The following is a 20,687-nucleotide window of genomic DNA, read 5'->3' as shown; positions in this document are numbered from 1 at the left end:
AAATACTAAGAGTTCTGCACCTCAAACTGGCTGAGAGGCAGTGATACTATTAACAGAGACTGGAGATGGGGGGAAAAAAAAAAAATGTCATTCCTAAGCAAAAGTAAAGCAGTACAATGGTACAAATGAGATTAAATTAGCAAATATAGGGTTGAAAAGGATGGCTAGAAGGAGAACAGCATAACAGCCCTCAAAGTTTCCCATAACCATGTAAACATTAGAAGAAGTCATTAACTCTGAAAGTGACAACTTTATAATATTTTTCATACTACGATCATCATTTCCTCATCAGAGGGACTGAATCTAAGACAGAAAGCATCAACCCAGGCTAACTTGTTCCCTGCTCTGTGACACAGCTTGTCTGTAATGTATTTATGAACGGGATGCAGGTGGATGGAGTACAATTCAGGTAGCTATGGGCTGGTATTTAAGGCACCTCCACCTCCAGCACCTGTGTTGCCTCTAACTTCAGATAATTCTACTAATTATGGACCGACTTTACATTTATCATCTTTAGCATTTAACCTCTTTAGTTCATTCAAAGTTTAGTTCAAAATTCATTAACAACTACGCAGCAAAAAGATTCTCCATCCTATCACACAAATTCAACCCAGAACCTTCATATACGTAAAAATGACTGTGTACTATAGTGCTTGGCAGCCAAATAATTACTGAAATTTGGATCTTAATCCCTCTGTGTTAGCGACTATGACACAAACAGACATGAAAACATTCTGACAGCACATGTGTGAGAAGATCACTTGTGGTCATCGTACAATGCTCTAAAACTGTCTTTTTCTTTAGGGACATTAATTTACACTGGTGCTCCTGTTACTACTGCTTTTAGTGCGAGACACCCATTTAATACATGGAACATTAGAACAATTTCTTTTAACAACTCAGAAGCAGCAAGTCAGGCCCTACATGTCGATGTCTAAGTATTTTAATTAGAACATGACTGATACACATGAATATTCATTACTAGTTCTGTTAATGTTAAAATCACAGTATGAGATATAAATATGCAGACTGTCTGCATACATAGTTTCTACTGTGTGGTGGTCAAGTATTTTGAAGATTAACACAATTCTGGTATCTCATCTTGACTTCTGTGTAAACATGCATAGTAGAAAGAGATAGATCGAAGTAAGATGCGTGAAGTAACTCAGTAGTGTTGCCTTTCTGATATTAATATATTTCAGATTTTCCATTGGTGTCAGTATTCAAAAAGAGAACAGGCACGTTTATCCTTATGTTATTTCAAAATCAGTTTGTTCAAATTACTGTGTTGATTTAGGAGATTTCTGATTTTCTGCAGGGGAAGCGTAACACTAAAGGAAGGATGCAGCTATAATGTGGTAAACGTTAGAGTGACTCCATTACAAATACAGAAAACAGAATTATTTTTTATTTGTTATTAGGGTTACTACTTTCAAACACTTCATTTTACTACTACAGGTCAAATTAGAGTTATCAAAGGACAGAAAGGAGCTTGCAAAATAATTAGTTATTTCTATACAGCTGTTCAATCACATATCATTTTAGTTTTTGAATATTTTTCAAAATCAGTAAAATTATACCTCCTTGTCAGAGCATTAGACAGACTTTTATATTCCAGGACAGACTTCTTACATAAAATTATGAGATACTGGAAATAAAAAGCCATGATATTTGCTTTCTATTAAAGTTCATGTCACCTATATGCAAAAAGAAATCTTGCAAGAAATCTATCTGCAGAAAGAAATCTTGTAGAATAATTTACTTCATTTCTTTGTTTAAACAAAGTTTATTTTTCTCCCTGGTTCATCAACTTCTTCAAAACAAGCTGAGTGATATTTTTCCATGTTAAGCTCTTCTTTGTTTTATGTCCTCATTTCATGGATTAGTATCAGTGCCAATTAGCTTAAGTGAAGGCCTGAGGAGGTGAAAAAGCTGGAAGAGAAAATCTCCTCCACGAACATTCTCTTCCCACTTCCGCCTGCAACACAACATCACTAGGCACTGCCATCATTAATAGCTTCAGTACAATAATACCCATATATTTTTGCTATCCCTGGGACATTCGACACTACAGCTTCCTGTACATCTGTGCCTGTGAGTCAAGTGTGACTGTTCAGTCCTTCTACATAGGGGAGAAATAATGAGATGTCTCATTCAACCAACTTGACAGACTACTGATGATCAGTGACAACTGTCTTGCTTTCAGCCAGGCACAGGTCATTAAGCTTTTGAAGAACCAACTCCTCAAACTAACTTCTGATAATTCTGACCATAATTGCTATGGTCAGAGGCCATGAAGACACACAGGCTCCCAAATAGAGCTCAGCCACTGACAGAAAAAATGGTTTTCACTGAAGCCATGAAGAAAATATTTAACCTAAATATAATATAGAATGCTCAGACATGCTTATCTCAAGTATCTTGTTAAATAAACAGCCTTTTATATTTTAGAGCATATGATGACCATGAGAAAAGTGGAAAAGTCATCAGAGGTGGCAACTATAACCTACTTTAGATTTTTGGGGTTTTTTGCTAGATAAAATTCTGGTCAGTGAACTATATAGAAGATATAATTACTGCATCCAGCATGCTAAGATTCAGTACAACAGATCTGTGCTAAAAACATGCATTTTGTTGAAAACTGCAGAAGGTAATTAAAAACTTCTGAATCACTTTGATACAAATCCATAGCCATTCATAACTGTTCAATGACAAAGCGAGCACTCAAATTTATATTTCTTTTGCCCTTCTGCAAGCATCTTATTCATCACAGATGTTTTAGAAAATGCAAAGTAGTATATTTACTTATTTCCCTAACACATTGTACATACACAGTTATGACCACCTCAAACACATCTTCCTTGACAGCAACACAGAAGTGAAACTGGATGCAACTGTTCTGCATTGCCAGTTCTTTAGAAGATTAATCGCTCACCTGACTTACAAAATTAGGTGAATACTTTCGACTCCAGAATAAGCTGTACTATTCTTTCCCCTTTATTATTATTATTATGTTGGAGTCTATCATAAGAAGGAAAATTTAAATTGTAGTATTGAGCTACATGAACACAGGGCCTTGCCAATCCCCCAAATACATCGTGTCAAATAATTTGAAAGCATCAAATAAAGTATAGCATCCAACCTTTCCGATTCCCCTAATAGATACGAGTTTTGATCTACACATCTAAGGGACCCTTAGCAAGATCCACAGCAGCTTCATTACTGTACCTTGTAACCTACAAAAGCCATCTGTATCAGTTAGCAAGGTAGATTGGCATCATGCTGCTGGACACCATATGACAAGAAACTCTTCATCACTAACTACAACTGATCAAATAAACCACTGCAAACTGCTTACTGAACCTAGCACGAGTTATCTATGACCTAATAACAATTTGATTGAAGTGCTTACACCACAGCAAGAGTGGGTACATTGGTTCCTGTCTGATTCATTCAAGCAGAAGAATGCTCAACCAATTTGGATGATCATGTCAGGTAGGACTTCAAGAGATTTCAGTTGTGTCTTTATGAGCAGCTGGGGTAACACATTGTACATACTGCCTATTAAGTCTCCAGTCTTAACCCTGATGCTGCTTCTCAATTCCATCATATAGAGGCAACACCTGAATACAGATACGAACTCCAATGAGAGCTTAATTCAGATGTCCTCTTCTTTGAAAATAAACTAGGAGTGTTCTAAAGATTGTTATTTTAATTATTTACAAATATTGCTTTGAAGAAGGAAAAGAACACAATGGGAAAATTCTTGAATAAACATTACTAAACCCAGCAGCCATTTGTTTCCATACAATTTGACAACTACAGCTCCAGAAGACTCATGACCAACACACGATGCTGACACATACTACTTAAATAATAATTCAAATAGAAAATGCATTTTGGGATTCCTATTTGGAGACACATAAGGCACAGCTTCTTGAATACAGCAGATTTAAAGGAAGAGTACATTCTCTCAGACTTGAGAGAGTTCTGCTAGATTTCAGTTGCAAAACAGAATACAGAAAAGCACACAGTAAGCATTAGAGAAACATGCATGTTCTTCAAAAGCATGATTTAGTCTTCTGTCGTATACAACACAGCCATAACCAATAAAAAAGAATTGCATAGTGGAGTAATTTCTCATCCATAATACAACTGTTTCCAGAAGAATGATAGCACTTCAGTCTATAACGCAGCTTTCCTTAGCAGATAAGCATAAAAGAACATGCAGTGCTTATTATTTAATTTGCTATTCATCAGGAGATCACAGGCAAATACCTGGCAACTTGCTTCCCAATATATGATTTCTTGATCATATGGAATTACCAGTTTAACTCTCTTAAAGGTACAGAAATATATGCTGTACTGTAACATGTAGGTACCATTATTTATGAAAAAGATTGATAACACACCAGGCATAAATACAAGTAAATTCATGTTGTCAAGTTTCCCTCTTCAGTCTCAGAGAAGTGGTAATCAAAATAAAGATACCTTATACAAAGCAGGAAAAAGGATTTCCAGAGACTTCCCTGCTCTGAGAAACACACTGCAGACAAAGCAAGTTTCAATGACTAGTAAAAGAAATCATGAGTACACTTTAGAGGCTGTACATACATCCTTACACTGTTTCATAATTTCCTTGCATTTGGGTTGACAGCTCCTAGCAGACGAACTGACAACATTTAAGAAGGGTAAGAGAAGAAAATGCAAGTCTGATGAAGCTGGAAGAAGCACTAGTTTCACAGCTTAGACCAGAATTTTATGAATGACAGAATATTTTGATAGAGTGAATTGCAGGATTAATTAATAGTGTTGCATAGCTAATAATAAATCTCTTTCCGATCTGGCATTGTGTTACTGAAAGAAAAAAAGATGACTTCAGGGACTGAAAATATAGGTCGTGAAAGTATGGTAAAGACATAACTTAGGGAGCCCTTTCAGGATTTCCAGCATCAGAAGTGAACAGATCTGCAAATTCACTGAACAGCTTTTTTTCCTTATAGAGATGGCACTAGCTTGAGTAGTCTTTTGCTTATGACTTCTTTTATCTCATCTCATTTCAATGCTATACAAAAGATATAACATAATTCTCTCCTTGCCTTCTTGGCCTTGGATCTTTCTCCAACAAAGTCACTGGCAAAATTCCCATTGAGCAGAACAGTGAGAATCAAACATTAATTCCTCATTATTAAGACTGTCACATTTAACAATACCTTCCTCGTGTCTCATCACTTGCCACTAATTATTTGGAACAACAAATGTTCTTTTTCATAAAAAAAACCTGCTGCTTTCCATCTTTAGTTTATTTCATTATTTGTGACACTATGTGTAAGCCTCAGAGATATCCTGCAAACATATATCACTTATAATAAAAAACAGTTTTACTTTTATATTATTTATTTTACACATTTTGACACTGTTCCACTATCCTACAAGAATATTAATCTTCAACAAACAGAGAGTAAGGTAATAATCCTGGAGGAATCATCCTATTATAAGATAATGGCTGGATTTTCAGTTAATGGACCAAGCTGAAGACAAGGGCAGTTAACACCATAACAAACTACAGTAATATAACCAATTTCAAGGGGATTATTGCTATCATAAACTGTATTAAATGGTTTATAAAAGCAATGGCTTGGGCTATTTTTTTTCTTTTTTTTTTTTCCTTTTTTTTTTTTTTTTAAGTTACAGGAAGTAGAGTGAATGAGAGTCTGCTTTGTTGAATATGTTGTTTCCAACCAATTTTCTAAACATTTAGGACACAGGGAGTGCTTCAATAGTTGTATAATAATGTTTTAAATGCACCAGAGGTTGTTCTTTGTCCAATGGGTGGGGGAAAAGCCATTAACTCTTATGTGATCAGATTTCAGTGAAGCTGGTCTGTAACACTACGTAGTAAAAAGGAACCAAATTCAGACTGCACTCAATTCCACTGCAAAAGCCCATCATTTGACCATTTAAAAATCTCAGTCTGCCATCAGATTACATTACAAGGTCAAAGGAGAAAGAAAAATATAAAGAGACCTGCTCGACACTCAGTTTTACAAGTAAACTAGATTAGTAACCGGCAAGGAAAAAAATCAGGCTGTATTCACTTCTGTACTTTGACTACACAGTGGAAACAGTTTACCTCATTTACTTCAAGATATTATGCACATTTTCTTCAATTAATAACCTTCTACATAGAAGAATTAATCTAAGATGGAAGTCATTCATTCAGATAACACATTTCCAGCTGGCATAGTAATTCCAACTTCAGCAACCAATCAGAAATTTTCAATTCCCTTTCCTTCCAAAACATAAGAAGCTAACACTAACAAAATACTGGAGAAAAGAAGGGAGAGATGAGGGTAATAAGAGATATTGGGTGTGGGGGGGGAAGAAGTGGAAAAAAAGGATAGAGAAATTCCTAGTGCACTAAGCCTTTAATATGAACCAACTACTGCTTGAGCTACTCAGATAAACATTACATTACATGCCACAGATACACTGCTAGTTTATTACCACATTATACCACAGATGCAACTGGCAGCAGAGAGCTAGCTTCAGACTGCTAGATTAGGAAAAGTGGGATAGGATTTTTCAGCAATTTTACAGCAGTAACAAAATGTCACCATTTTTTCTTTAATCTCTATCATTCATCAAATTAAGAAGCATTGAGGGAACTACCAGACTGTGCAACATTATCCTAATGGACTTCATAACGCATATATCCTTCATCCAAAAAACGGCCCGAGTTTACCACAGGACTACCCCTCTTCATTCCTCTATTCCATTATATAGGATCTCTGTTTGGATTACTGTTGTTTAAATATGCACCTTGAATAGTACCAATAAGGCAGCACAACATAGGCTGCTATAGCTTTAAATCAATTCCCAGTATATAAATCAGAGACAGCAACGTTGTTCATCAAGAAAAAAATTAATAGAATGAAATGGCGAGGCCTGAAGTTACTTAAATAACAACTTAGACATAAAAAATGCCCTGAAAAACTAAAGGTTCCTTGTCTGTGGACACTGTGAATTGAGTGCAGTTAATCATGTTCTTTTGTGTTATCTGTGACTCAAATATTTCCTCAGAGTGTCTATTTGAGTAGCTGCATCAGAGAACATAAGAAAATGTCATGCTGCTCCAAAAGGGCAATCATCACAGTGGGATACATAAACATGAGTGTGGACTGCAAGATGCATGGCGTCTTTTTGCTTTCTGCAGCACTGATAAGACCTTAGCTAGAATATTGTCTGTGAAGGGAGATGTGGCTCAACAGCATCGTAGCGCAAAAGATGGCAACACAAGTTTTCACTGGTTCAGAAGACGTGACCAAGAAGAAACAATTAAATGTCCTCAATTTAAGAACAAGAAGGACTGAGGAAGAAAAACCTTCAAATACAAATCTCTCTGTCTAAAAAAAAAAAAAAAAAAAAAAAAAAAAAGACTCAGGACCCTAAGTCTTACTCTGATCTGTCACACAACCTCAGATGTATTTAAGGCTGCTTAATCTATTAGCTTCAAAATACCCCCTAAACTTGGGCATAGGATTTTTTGAGTCTTAGTACACAAAAATTACCACCCTCTACTGGTAACTAATTCTTGTCTCAAGTAATAATAATTACATTATTAATCACAAGCATTCAGATATTTGACCCACTAGCTTTCCCTACATCTAGTTTACTTGACATAAGCCTATTAACAAAGCATCAGCAATATGTGAATTTGCTGATTTGATACACTTGCAGGAAAGAAACATCTTTTCCTTTTTCCCCCCACATAGCAAATTAAGATATGTGGATGGAAGAACACATGCACTGAATTTTAACTTCTCATGTTGAGAAATATATCGTTAAGAGGAACAAAAATATCTGTAATTCTGCATTGCATGAGAAGTACTTGCTTTCTTAATCAGACAATTGTTCCTCATATTTATAGTGAAGTTAGAAATATTGAAATTAGACCTTTAATTTAATAACCAGAATATCAGATCACTGCGTATGCCATAGAGGTTAAATATTATCAGTTGTACAGCTTTATAATCCATTTATTGCCTTTCTCACACACTCATTACACAGATTTTTCCCTGTGCCAATACTATTGCATTTCAAAATCCTCCACTGTAGGACTTTCTTCCTGTTCCTGAAGTGGCTAATCCAAATCCTTAGTAGATTTCACACATTAGCATTCTGGCATCCATTCCAGATTGCTTATTAACTTTGACTTCTGTCCTTTCGTGCTTCTTTAAGCCTTATACCCTAAAACCTCACACACTCCTATATCTAAAGCAAAAGTAATATCTTAGAAAAGATTTAACTAATCTGTTCTAATTTCTTTATCATCTCAATTATAAGCAACTGTCTCCAGCTGATTCAAACCTATTCAAATGGAGATGATGTGTTCCAGGATGCCACTCTTCATTCTAGTTTAAGCAGAACAAGAGACAAGCATTCCTCTTTGACAGGATATCAGGAGGATAAGGAATGGCATTCACCACCCTTATTCTTCCTCTCAAAGAGGAGAATCTCAGTGATAACATGTTCTTCCATGTTTTGTGCACATAGCCATATAATAAAACAGGAAATACTGGACACCATTGAAAATGTGAGCACTACTGACAAAAATTCTAGCACATATCATGCACACTCACTAGCAGCCTCAGCATTTGTCCTCAGTAGTAGCCAGTTTCCTTCTCCCAATGGAATATCAACATGAAAGATGTTTTTTTGTGTGTGTGTGTTTTGTTTTTTTTCCCCTGAAACAGAGGCCACATTCATCCTCTTCACAAGTTCCATTTTGTTATTTTCTTATTTTTACTGCATTCTTATGCAGTAAAAAAGCTTGCCCTGTCCAAAGGGCTATTTGCTATGTCTTAAACTGAAAGCGTTATTAGTATGCTGGTTACTTCATCTTTTTAATCATAAAAATGGATTTAACCCTAGTCACAGCAGTACCTCCTCTGGAACACCTCATCACTGACTGCGATTCTTTTCAATTACGGACTGTGAACAGACACATCAAATTCCCTTTTTTTTTTTTTCTCCCTCCCTTTTTTGTACAAGATAGATCATACACAGTTAAAAAGCTCCTTTGACTTTACCAGTATTGATTGGGGAAGATGTGGACTGTTCCCATGCTGCCTTACATCCTGTATATCTAACTGCCTCACTGGCTGCACATCTATATTTCACCACAATCTGATTACAGCAGACAACTGACTCTTGATTCTCACTGTTGTGATTTCAAGGCAACAAGCAGTGAGGAGCATACAGCACCATTGCTAAAAGACTGGGATTTTTGAGCCTTCTAAGGAACCAGCTGACCTCTGACTTGCAATTGGTAGTTGACTTCCAGAATCTCAGCAGTCTATGCTGCATAAAAACTGTCAGTTAGCTTAACAACCTGTACACATGCAGCATAATGTCTTTCAATAACACCGTCTGCCAGGAGTCACCATCTGCACTTCTGCTGAGAACAGCCAAACTATCACACAAAGTTACATATATAAAGATAACATGGGAATAATAGAGTATTTTTCACCAGAAATACTAGAGTGAAAGAAGGCTTCACCTTGATTTTCAACGTGCACAAAGATTCAGATTTTTATATTGGTTCCATTACATACCAAGCCAAACAAAACAAGGAGAGTAAATGTACTGGAGCAAGGCCTTTTGGAATGTAAGGCTTTTCAAGTCTATGACATCCAGTTATGCCTTCTTATGACATACTCTGAAGGAGTGGAAAGCCAAAGTGCTCCATCTATCAGCCTTCAGAAATGAGAGTGATTGATGCATTTAGATGGTGGGGCAGGCACGCAAAAATTCAAGCTTTGTTTTGACTAATGCAGGTGCAGCTGCTTAGCTGATATAAACTGGTAAGGTATTGATAAAACATTATTACATAAGCCACTCTGAAAGTAATGCCTCCTATTTATTTCCATGGAAACTACAAAGAGATACAAAGAGTACAATTAAAAAAAAAAATAAAAAAAAAATCCTTTTATTCCTGAGTACCTTTATTACTGCTGTAAAGAACCACACATCGCAATCTGATGGAGAAGAGACAAATGCAGTTCTAGCCAACTATTTTTTAAGCTGGTATGCATGACTGCCAAGATACAGAAACACACAGGAACTTGTACTCTGCTCCTCTGCTACTTCATAGGAAGTACTTTCCTGAAGAAGATTATACCTGTGAAAACAGGATCTCCCTACCTATGCAATAATGTGCTATTCCTTTGTTGCCGTCTGAGACAAAGGACATTCAGGGCAGGATAAAAAAAAAAACAAACACGTAGAGCTGGTTCTGAAGATACTAGATTTACCTTGAAACTTCTCCATAAGAAGTTTGTGTCCCCTTTATAATAAATAGCCGTGCCAAAGTAACTACCATCATCATTCCTCCTTGCTCCCTTTCCTGTTTTACACATACACAAGTAACATGTACTAAAGAAACACACACTGCAGAAGAATATCGATTTTAAGCTTTGAAGGATAAAGTTTAATAAGGTTTCAATAACAAGTCACCATCCCTAGGGGTATTTAAAGAAAGGGTAGATGTAATACTTAGGGAAATGGGTTAGTGGGCAATATTGAATGTAGGTAGACAATTTGACTAAACGATCTTAGGGGTCTTTTCCAACCTTAACGATTCTATGATTTTATTACAAGTTACAGAGTTAATTAGTATTTCCGAACAATGCAAATGCCTCATCCTTAGGGCTTCTAGACCAAACAACATTAATGACAGAAATTTCATTTTAAACATATTCACTATATAAAATCATACCTAGTCTTCTGTCTCATTGAAAGCTGAGAAGCTGCTCCAATAAATTAATATACCTTTCCATTGCCATGAGGCTTACTGAGAATTCAATTGAACACAGGATAGATAATTTTAAAATCTGCATAACAGAAGACACACAACACCATACAAGTTTACCCAAGCTACCAAGCCTATTACTTGAGAAAAACATTCACAGTTAAGTAGCAAAGATAGAACAACACTGACACAGCTGTTTCTTCCAGTTCTTCAATTAGCAAGATAAAAGGTGCACCTGGGGTCTCTACTAAGCCAGGACCTTACAGTCAAATACACATTTGCCACTCTAAATGTAAGGATGAAACTCATGATCACAAGAACAACCTTCAACCTTTTACACTTTCAAAAAGGAAGAGTTAAGCCTTAAACAGTTCAGTCATTTGTTTGTAATAAAGATTCCATCAGTGCAGTGAGTTAAGCATAAATTACCGTTGTGTGTAGAAAATGAAAGAGAGCTACAATCAGAGCTTGTCAAAAAGCTTTTGACTGCAAAGTGATCTGCGTTTCCACATTTTATAGAAATGTTTAGCTTTTAAAAACAAGTGTCATCAAAGCAGAGAACAGGCTGCAAGCCAGCTGTTATTGGAAGGGGAACCAAGGGCACATAGGTCCTCAGAAGTACTACCAGGGCAATGCCCAAGGATGACTGTTAGCAAACACAACAATAGCAAGTTAACAGTGTTTAAAAATTAAACATAAAAAATTAAGTTTTTTTCTTGAAAAGGACTATTTAGGAAGCAAAGCTCTAGGGTCTGTGAAGCACAGCAGACTTCACATTTCTTACTTTGCTTCTAATCCTTTAAGGATCCTCTTACAGACTTTAAGCATTTCTAAAGCACCCAGTCTTCACTCCTGATACTTGGCACAACTACCAATAACAAAGTTGAATTACCTAGTTCACATTTTGAATATCCAGACAGGCTTAGATAACAGCAACACTCCACTTCTACACCAATAATATTTCTATGCTGAAAAATATGCAATTCTGCATAAACTTAACTACTCTATAATTACAGAGTCCACACACACCACTTCAGAAGTCCTCCAGGGCAATGTTGTAGAACACTGTGCTGGAAAGGAACATTTGCTCAAACTGCAACAAACCAACTTAATCAGCCGGTTGGCTGCCCAAATTCTCAAAGGTCACACTGCACGTACTACTACCCTGAAACAGAAAACCATTTATTCTTAAAAATCCATCCTACCTGGAGCCTTATGACCATTATTCAGCTGCCAGAAGTTTCTCTATTCTTTCCTGAAAGCAGATTAGAGTTGTTCTTTCCAATGATGTTTCTATCAAGAAAGTTTGACTCACCTGTTCCTGATTCTTCACCTCCTACAGCTGTGCCAATTTTCTACCACTCTCCAATTACAACTTGGGTTAACACCTTCATTGCTGGAAAAAAAGTAACAAATACATACAATGATTAGAAAACTAAGGGCAGTGTCCTAACGAGCATTACAATTTATAGATCAATTTACAACTGTTCTTTATTTATTGGTCTCTTTGTCTTATAAAGGAAAGACTGGTCCTGTATTTGTCCTCGAGATTTCTCTGCATCAATTTCTACACTACACAACATTTCAAGGACTGAAGACTTCAACCTTTAAAAGCATTGCATTTATCAAAAGAGCTTTGCCAGCAGACAACAAATTGACAACTGATGTTTGTAAAAAGTCAGAGCGAGTAATAACTGTGTGCAAAAAGACTTTCACCACCTCTGACCATTTGCACAATTGAGTAATTCATTCTTTGCTACCATTGCAGTTTGTGTCAATTTTATTTGCCCTCAGTTCTTCAGCAGCACAAGAAGAATTCTACCTTAGTAGAGTTTAACAAGAAACTTCTACAATCCTCAACTTGTTATTTAAATTTCACAGAATTCATGAGAGATACACTAATTTAAAGCATATTTAAATTCTGATTTATTTATCACATAAAGGAGAAACAATGGCCTTATGCAAAGCTTACCCTATATAGGGATGCATGCCTTTTACTACCTAGTTGTTAGCAGCATACACTCAAATTATATTTGGGCTTGAAAAATTGAAGTTAACCACAGGTGGAGCAACACTTCTAAATACTGTTTTTATTCATATGCATTTTACTACTGAAGACAAGCAGGCTTCTGAGACCTTCACGAAGGACATGATTACAGTGTTCTGAGATAACTTTAAAATTTTAGGAGGCTTAAGTAAGCATTTAAAACGCCAGTGACTTTTCCAAACATTCAGACTTAAAGAATGTGACAAACAGATCAACAAAATGGAATGATGCTGCATAAGATATAATGACAAAAGAACCAGCACAATGGAATAAGTGTTACAAAGAAAAAGGATAAATACTCACCCATCTCTAAAAGTCTAAGCTCATAGGGAAAACTCCACAAGGAACAGATCTCCAACCAGAGATCCTTCCACAGTGTCAGTCAACTCTTAAGTGAGGTCTAAGAGAGGTGCAGCCAGGCTCCACCCCTTCTGATCACTGTTCACTACTAATTGCCTTCACCTGTGCTCGCAGAGCTGACCCGGTCCTTTCCCCAGGTGCTCAATCAGTGGTTCAGGGCGTGACTCAGCAGTTACCACACAGAGAGTCAGAATTAAACCAAAGTACACGAATTAAATTTTGCTTGAAAAGGACAGGATTAAGAAAAATGAAACATGCTGGAGAACTTCAAGTGAATTCACAGAGGATTCAAGGGGTGGTGAAGGAGATCACAGAGGAGTGCAGTTTGTATTTCAATTCAATGATCTACTTCAATCTCCAAATAACTGCTTACTTTAGACAAACTGCAATCAAATCAGGTCTCTATCAACCAGCTGCTAGGTTGCTAGTTGTTAAGACGAACCACTCTTACAATCATTTCCATACTTTCCAGCCCTCCCAAAGAACAACTGCTGGCAGACACCACAAGCTACTAATTGCCTTGTTCCCCATCTTATTCACATAAGTTCTTCCATCTCTAATTCCTATACTGATTCCAGAATTTGATATTACTCTTTGTGGAAGTATTTTTAAGGAGTTTTAAATTCTCAATATTATCATGACTTAGACCTTTAAACCAGGAAAATAAATAAATAAATGTTTAAACACAGACAAGATCAATGAAAAAGGGACACAACTCAGAAAAATCAGCCAATTCATAGAATCCTCTTCTATTTGTCACCTCCTCTAGCATCTCTGTAAGTTTTAAACTGGCAATGGCATTTGACATAAATTAGTAGTTGGATGAATGTCAATGGTTTATGGGTTGGTTCAGCCTGGTTCTGTGTCTAAGTGGGCTGGAGGGACCCATGGACCCATGCCTGGGAAAGGGGGAATGGGGAAAAAGGGGAAAGCATAGAGAGGCGGGCCTAAACAAAAAACAGTGGCAATGAGATAAAGGAGAAAAATATACACTGTATACACCACATTAAGTAAAATGATGCACAAGCCAATATGCTTAGTAGAAAGCAAAGGGTGGTTGATCTGATTTCCCTACCCCATGAAAATTTCCTTTTCTCCTTTTACTAGGCTTTTGCCCAGGACCAATCTACCCAGCAGGGCAACAGCTAATAAACAAATAAATAGTTAGTTTATAAGTATGGTAGCTGCACAGGAGGTATGGTGGCAGAAATTGTTCCTGTGATGTCATCGTCAGCTGATGAGGACTACTCCCCTTTTTGGAAACTGCTATAGAGCCCATATGTTGAATTTCAGCCCAAGTGCATTACAAAATATTTGTGTTTATATTGCAGCAAAAATTTATCACAAATAGGTTTATTAATGACTTCTATGGGATGTGTATTTCTGCTGTGAAACTTGACTGGTTTTGAGCCTTTTTCCCCTACAATTAATCAATCACTTCCTGTGAAAAGTAAGAACGTCCTTCTTTGTTTGTATTGCATATAATCTTCTTTTAGTAGAGATCTCAGTATAAGTATTCAAAAAGAGAATCATTCGGAGTTACTTTTCAGAAAAACAGATCTGAATGATACACATCACCATTTTTAGATTTATATGCAAAGTGGATAGAGTTTTCTTATACCTATTATTCTGCAGATGAAATCAGACTGAGCATTCTTGCTGCAGTTTGCACGTATGTCGCAGCAACAAGAGGAGAATAATGTCCCACATTTCCAATAGGGATCCTCAGTCTTTTCGGTATTATTGCACTACAGGTAACCACTTGACAGTTATGCCCTCTCAGTCAGAAGGCCTGGTTTAAGGAATATAACTAATACAATAGAACTGATGTAAATAAAGACATAAATGCTGAGAGTACAGAGAACTTTCAGTTTTTTCAGATGAAGGGCATTCAGCACCTTTGAGGAATTTGTAGGAAAAGAACACCCTGCACTTTTAGTGAGGCACTGATGTAAAGTCTCATCTTTCCTTCATCAAATAGTGAGCATTTGGCTGTGTTTTTACTGGATCAGATCCACATTATTATATTTATAAAATAATGCATTCCACATTATGGGTACAGCCTACGCAAATGTGAAATCAAGGCACATTTGTATTTAAATTGATAAAACCGACAGTTTAGATTTAAAGCTCAGCGAAGGTGAAAGGAAGTGATGGTGCTTACACTTGACATAAAATATGCCATCATGACAAGATAAACCACTTACTACTTCTGAAACTGAGAAGAGCTCTCTCTACTGTTTCGCAGCCTGTTATCTTTGGGAACCTTCCTCCACTTTATAATATGTTCCTTCTATTTACCAAACTTACTGAATACTTTTTGCTTTCATCCCCATTTATATAACATGATTACATGTATCTTAGACTGGTAAGTCCTGGCTTATTTTACTCCTAGGAGTTCTGCTGAACATCAAAAAGCTAAACTACTGCTAATTTTTTGCAGTAGTGACCCAGGAGACAAATGAAGTACAAGAAAAAGAAAGGACACTATAGTAAATCAGAACTTTGAAATTTGAGGCACTGGGAAATAATAGCTGTCACCAGCTTGCCAACACTTTTGTATTGATGTGCTGAAGGTAACATTTTATGAATCTCTGAGCCTGCCAAAAGACAGACAGTATTTGAAGAAAAAAAAATAAATAAAAAGAGATTGGGGCAGACAGACAGACAGAACCTTGGAAGCCTAGACAGAAAATGATTTTCTAATTTCTCTTCAGGACTGTGGATTATCCAGGCAATTGCATTAGGAAAAATGCCAACCAACTACTGAAGATCCGTGTAGACAGGACTAAAAAACTTTAATCCTTAAAGGAAAAGACAGTGAAAAAACATTGCATTAGGTCCTAGCTCAAAGAAATGACCAATCCCACCTAGAGAGAAATAAAAGGCTATCCAAGCTAATTTTGTATGCTCTCTGAAGACAGGATGTGTACTTCATCCAAACTAGATCCTCTCAGATCCCTAGGAGAAACTGTAACTTTTCAAGCTTTATACACAGTTATTAAATTACATGCAAGGTGAAGTGAAGATTTGCTTTTTAAAAAAAGGAGGATGTCTGCCTGAAGCTATAGCAAATTAATATTGTTGACCTTGGCCCTGACTCTGCTCCTGTTTAAGTGAACAGAAATACTCCTATTGATTCCACTGAGACCTGGATCAAGACTCTTGTTGAAGCAAAATTGAAAACTGTAAGTTAGAAAAATTTCAGGCAATGCTCGGATTGCTGACATAAAACGGGACATCCTAATATCAAAGAACTGGTGTCTCCAGGTTGTTTATTAACAAGAAAACCTCGTTTATGCATCCAAGAAGACACTGGAATCCTGATTAACTATAATGTTTTATAATTATTTTTAGATGCAAATTAGATCTTTGACTTCATGTACACAATAACATATACATAGAGCATTTGAAAGTCCTAGGAAGATTAGGAAGATTCCCCTACTCTGATAACATGGGATAACCTCTTAGGACTACATCTGTAAAGCAACTATTCTAACTTACTGTTTATGAGAAATCTCTATTCTAGTGAACTTCAAAGGTACAGGCTGTACCAACACATTACTAAACTGCTTATTTGAACTGTGGAAGGCTTACCTTAAGCTACTCTACATGGGAGCATAGTCACACTATTGTATCACTGTTTACAGGAATATATTTTTTCCACTCTAGTTTTCCAAACTAACATTTCTCCCTTACAGATTTTTATAGTAACACAAATAATACATTCACGGCATGTTTACAGCCCTCACTTAAGGATTTCAAAATGTTATATATGGTATTTAACATTAACTCACACTTCCTGCTAAAACCTGGGCGACCGCATTCAATAACCTAAATCCTATAAAGAGCTTTCTGCTCAGTGTGCACTCAAGTGATTGAGAAGCCACATCCTCAACACTTTTTTCAATCTTAGGAATGATAGAGTGTAAGAGTTAATTTCTGTTCATCACCTGAGTGGAGGAAATGACCTGTTGTATGGCAAAAATATATTATCTATCATACAAGGGGAAACAAAGCACTGGATACCGTAAGTTCTTGACGGAGCTGGTACCTGAAGTTGGCTATCTTGATTGTCCAGTAATGTGGAGCACAAAGTATAGCTATGATTGTGGATTCCTAAGCAGAACAAAACAATTTCTTATTCACAATTTTCACTAGCTTTGATTGCCTGTCTTCAGAGTGTTTGGCTTATAACTTTAAGTAGATCATTTCAATGGCTTATGTTAATAAAAAACTTTACGAGATGGAAGCAAATGCCACTTTAAGAAATCCATACTTCAGAGAAAACTAAACAATGCTTTATTTCACAGTAGGCAGGATTCTACTGATAATGTTTTGTTATGTAGTGTTACTGATGCTAGTATGTATATAGCTTAATTAATAAAAACTATTAAGATTTAACACAAGAATACCTACTGGGCTTTGTCACTAGCATGAGCAAGAATTGTAATCTAGTGAATACTACTGATACATTTACTCTGGAACTCACCAAGAGTGACTCTAGTTCCTCCTCAAAATACAAAAAAATGAGGAATATCTCCAAAAGCACAGAGATGCAGGGATGTCAGCCTCCCTCCACATCAAAGTACTGACAACAGGTAAGGGACGGTGACTGGAGTAATGAGTTTGGGTTTTATCAAAAGAGAGAGAGAAGGAAATAATAATAAAAGAACAAAAGCATGACGTGTCATACACAAAAACATCTTGTTATGCAAAAAGAAAAAAGTTATATATGCAATTAAGATTATTTATGATTTAAAATGAACATGTAACAGATGAGAATATATAATCACTAAAAGGTAGTTCTTGGAAGCTAGTAAATGCAGAGTTACAGCCAAAAGATCAATGTTAATTTTGTCCCTCCTGCTTTATACATTAAAATACGTCATATGACTTTAGTAATTTTACATTTCTTAATTTATTCAGGTTATATGGAAAATTCTAACTAGAATTTCTCACAGTCTGACATACACGTGCATACAAAATGAATGCAATGCACTCTGTTTTTGGCTTAAAGTTTCAGTCTCACTGAGATCTAATAAAGAAGTCCAGTTTGAAGGAATTTAACTTAATAACATTAGTTCTGTCTATGTTTGTCATTAGCTGGTGGAAATTTAACACTGGCTGACCCTGAAAATATTAACATGTTTCGAGTTGTTTTGAATGCCTTCATTCTGGACAAGCCTTTAACAGCAAAAATGGCAGCTGGTTCAGATGGGCTAAGTGAACCTGAGAGCAAAGAAGTAATTGGAACTTGATTCCCTTCAGATTTATGCTCTTTTGTAACTCGGACATGGTGGCAACTCTGTCCTCCATTTCCCATAGTACTGATTGTGAACAAGAACTCACGCAGACTGAATCTGTGTTACCAGCTGACCAATGCTTATCTGCCTGCTGGTAGGTGAGCAAAATTTTACCAGGCAGAGCACATGATGTCTAAGCTTCCCTTGTGCTTTCCTTCATGAGCACTGATCTGAATCTTTTTCCTTTTCCCCAGTAGCAGATTCTTATAGAATGTGAAGGTGTGATTATCCTTGTCCTACTCTGCTGCAGCTAGCTGAAGGTGATTTGCAGCTACGAAGTTGGTGGAGAAAACAGGGAAGCTCATACATGCCATACAGGATCTAAACATGAAAACTGGAGAAGGAAAATAAAGCTTCTGAATACCCTACAGATTTTTTGTGTGCTTCTTATGGTATTTTAAATGTATTGTGTAATAAACTGCACTTACATGAGAACTAAATGTTCAAAAGTACTGTATGATCCTGTGTAAACGATGGGATTTCACCTACCAGAAGTAAGTTAGAAAAAAAACCCGCAAACATTAGTTGTTCATAAGTCATCAGTGATTCAGAAGTCATCCACTTCAGCCCACACAACAATCAAACAACAAGGTATTTGAATCACTCAGAGCTTCATTATTTTGTAACTTTTAAACACATTCTGAAGGTCATGACTTAAACAGAGGGAGCTGTATTTTCTATTCTGGTCCGGCTTTAATTTGGACAATCTTTCCTATTAAATATAGCTATTTGTGACATTTGTTAAAAGCCTATGCTGCTAATTTAGCTAAAAAAAAAAATAATCTAATGGAGTTGTATTGGAAGTTTTCCATAAAATTAATGTTCCAGACTTAATGGATGTCTAAGGTATCATTATTAACGGGAATATTCCATAAACTAAAAATCAGAGCCTTTGAGTTGGTGATCTGATACTGTTAGATCGGAACTTATTGAAAACTGGAACTGAGCCAAAGTACCCAGGAATTCAATTTAAACACCTTATGGAGGTTAATGCTTTTACAGTATTTACTCTAATTAGTGTTTTATTAAATGCTCAATTTCACTCGCATACTTGGGCAAGAAAAGTGGTCTGTCTGTGGGTAAAGCAAGTCTGACAGAAGTAAGATCACTTTACTTTCTATATTTGTCAAAATTTCTAGGATTATATTGCCTTTGAATACATAATCACATCATTGAGAAAGCCACGTGGGCATGTCATAGACAGTACCACGACCCTCTAGGTATTCTTCAGATTCAAGTCTTAAACACACAAATTGCTTCTGGGTGTATTCAGAGTGTCCTTGGGGTACTCTCTAGTATTCCAACATGCCTACAGCAGACTCAGATAAGGAATGCTCATCAAAACCTGTTGCACCTAACTACACCCCGGGGTGCTTCTCATTTCATTACAGCTTCAGGAGCACAAACTAGCCTCTGTTTGGGTGGCACCCAAAGTTCTCCTACCATGCTCCAATTTCAAACAGGCATTTAAACAATTAGAATTGGTCTGAAGCAAAAACATTTGAATAAAGTGGATGTCATTCCTCAGCACTAACTGTTTTGCTCAACAGATTCACTCACATTGGGCTATATTGCTAAATAATGTATACATGAACTATAGCTCTCATAGATTAAGGAGAATCAAAAAAACCAAACATCCACAAAATATATTCTCTTTATAAATTAAGATGAAAAATAAATTGTTGAGCTACAACAGTTAGAAATTCTATAATTGTCATATATGCAGGATAAGTGTATTTACCATACTCTTTGTACCATCCTGTATGGCCTGTATGAAAGAAGTGAACTCCATAAATGCTTAACCTTCCATCTTACATATCAGCTTCCCAAGACTTCATAACATTTCAGCTTGTTTTAATGCAAAATAATCTCACAACATTTCTAGGTTTTTCTTTACCTAATGTGAAGAAATTCACTCTATGTTGCATCTGCTAGTATCCTGTAAAGATAGTGACACAGGTAAGAGCCAAAGTCAAATTTTCTACACAGAAAAGTATCAACAGTTGATATTCTCTTATTTTCTGGCACTACAGATTTTTTAAAAAGAAAATAGCCTCTCATAGAAAGCATATTCTCAGCTACCAAGCAGCACCTAGCAAAAGCCACTAACATAGATAGCTGCCAGTGTGCTGTTCTATCGTCTACCATTACAGACAGCTGA

At 36.3% G+C, this 20,687-nt stretch overlaps 1 long non-coding RNA gene across 1 annotated transcript in view; it reads right to left on the bottom strand.

The window, feature by feature from the left end:
* The window catches only part of LOC140256237 (uncharacterized), a 173,492-nt gene that overhangs the window by 61,521 nt on the left and 91,284 nt on the right, over positions 1 to 20,687 (bottom strand). Inside the window, exon 4 of the long non-coding RNA XR_011904664.1 lies at positions 12,129 to 12,209. This is a non-coding gene — a long non-coding RNA (uncharacterized lncRNA). The remainder of the gene's footprint in view (positions 1 to 12,128; positions 12,210 to 20,687) is intronic.

This window comes from Excalfactoria chinensis, chromosome 9, assembly GCF_039878825.1.
Source record: "Excalfactoria chinensis isolate bCotChi1 chromosome 9, bCotChi1.hap2, whole genome shotgun sequence".
NCBI lineage: Eukaryota > Metazoa > Chordata > Aves > Galliformes > Phasianidae > Excalfactoria > Excalfactoria chinensis.
Note: the sequence above shows the minus strand (reverse complement) of the source record. Positions and strands in the feature narration are given on the sequence as shown.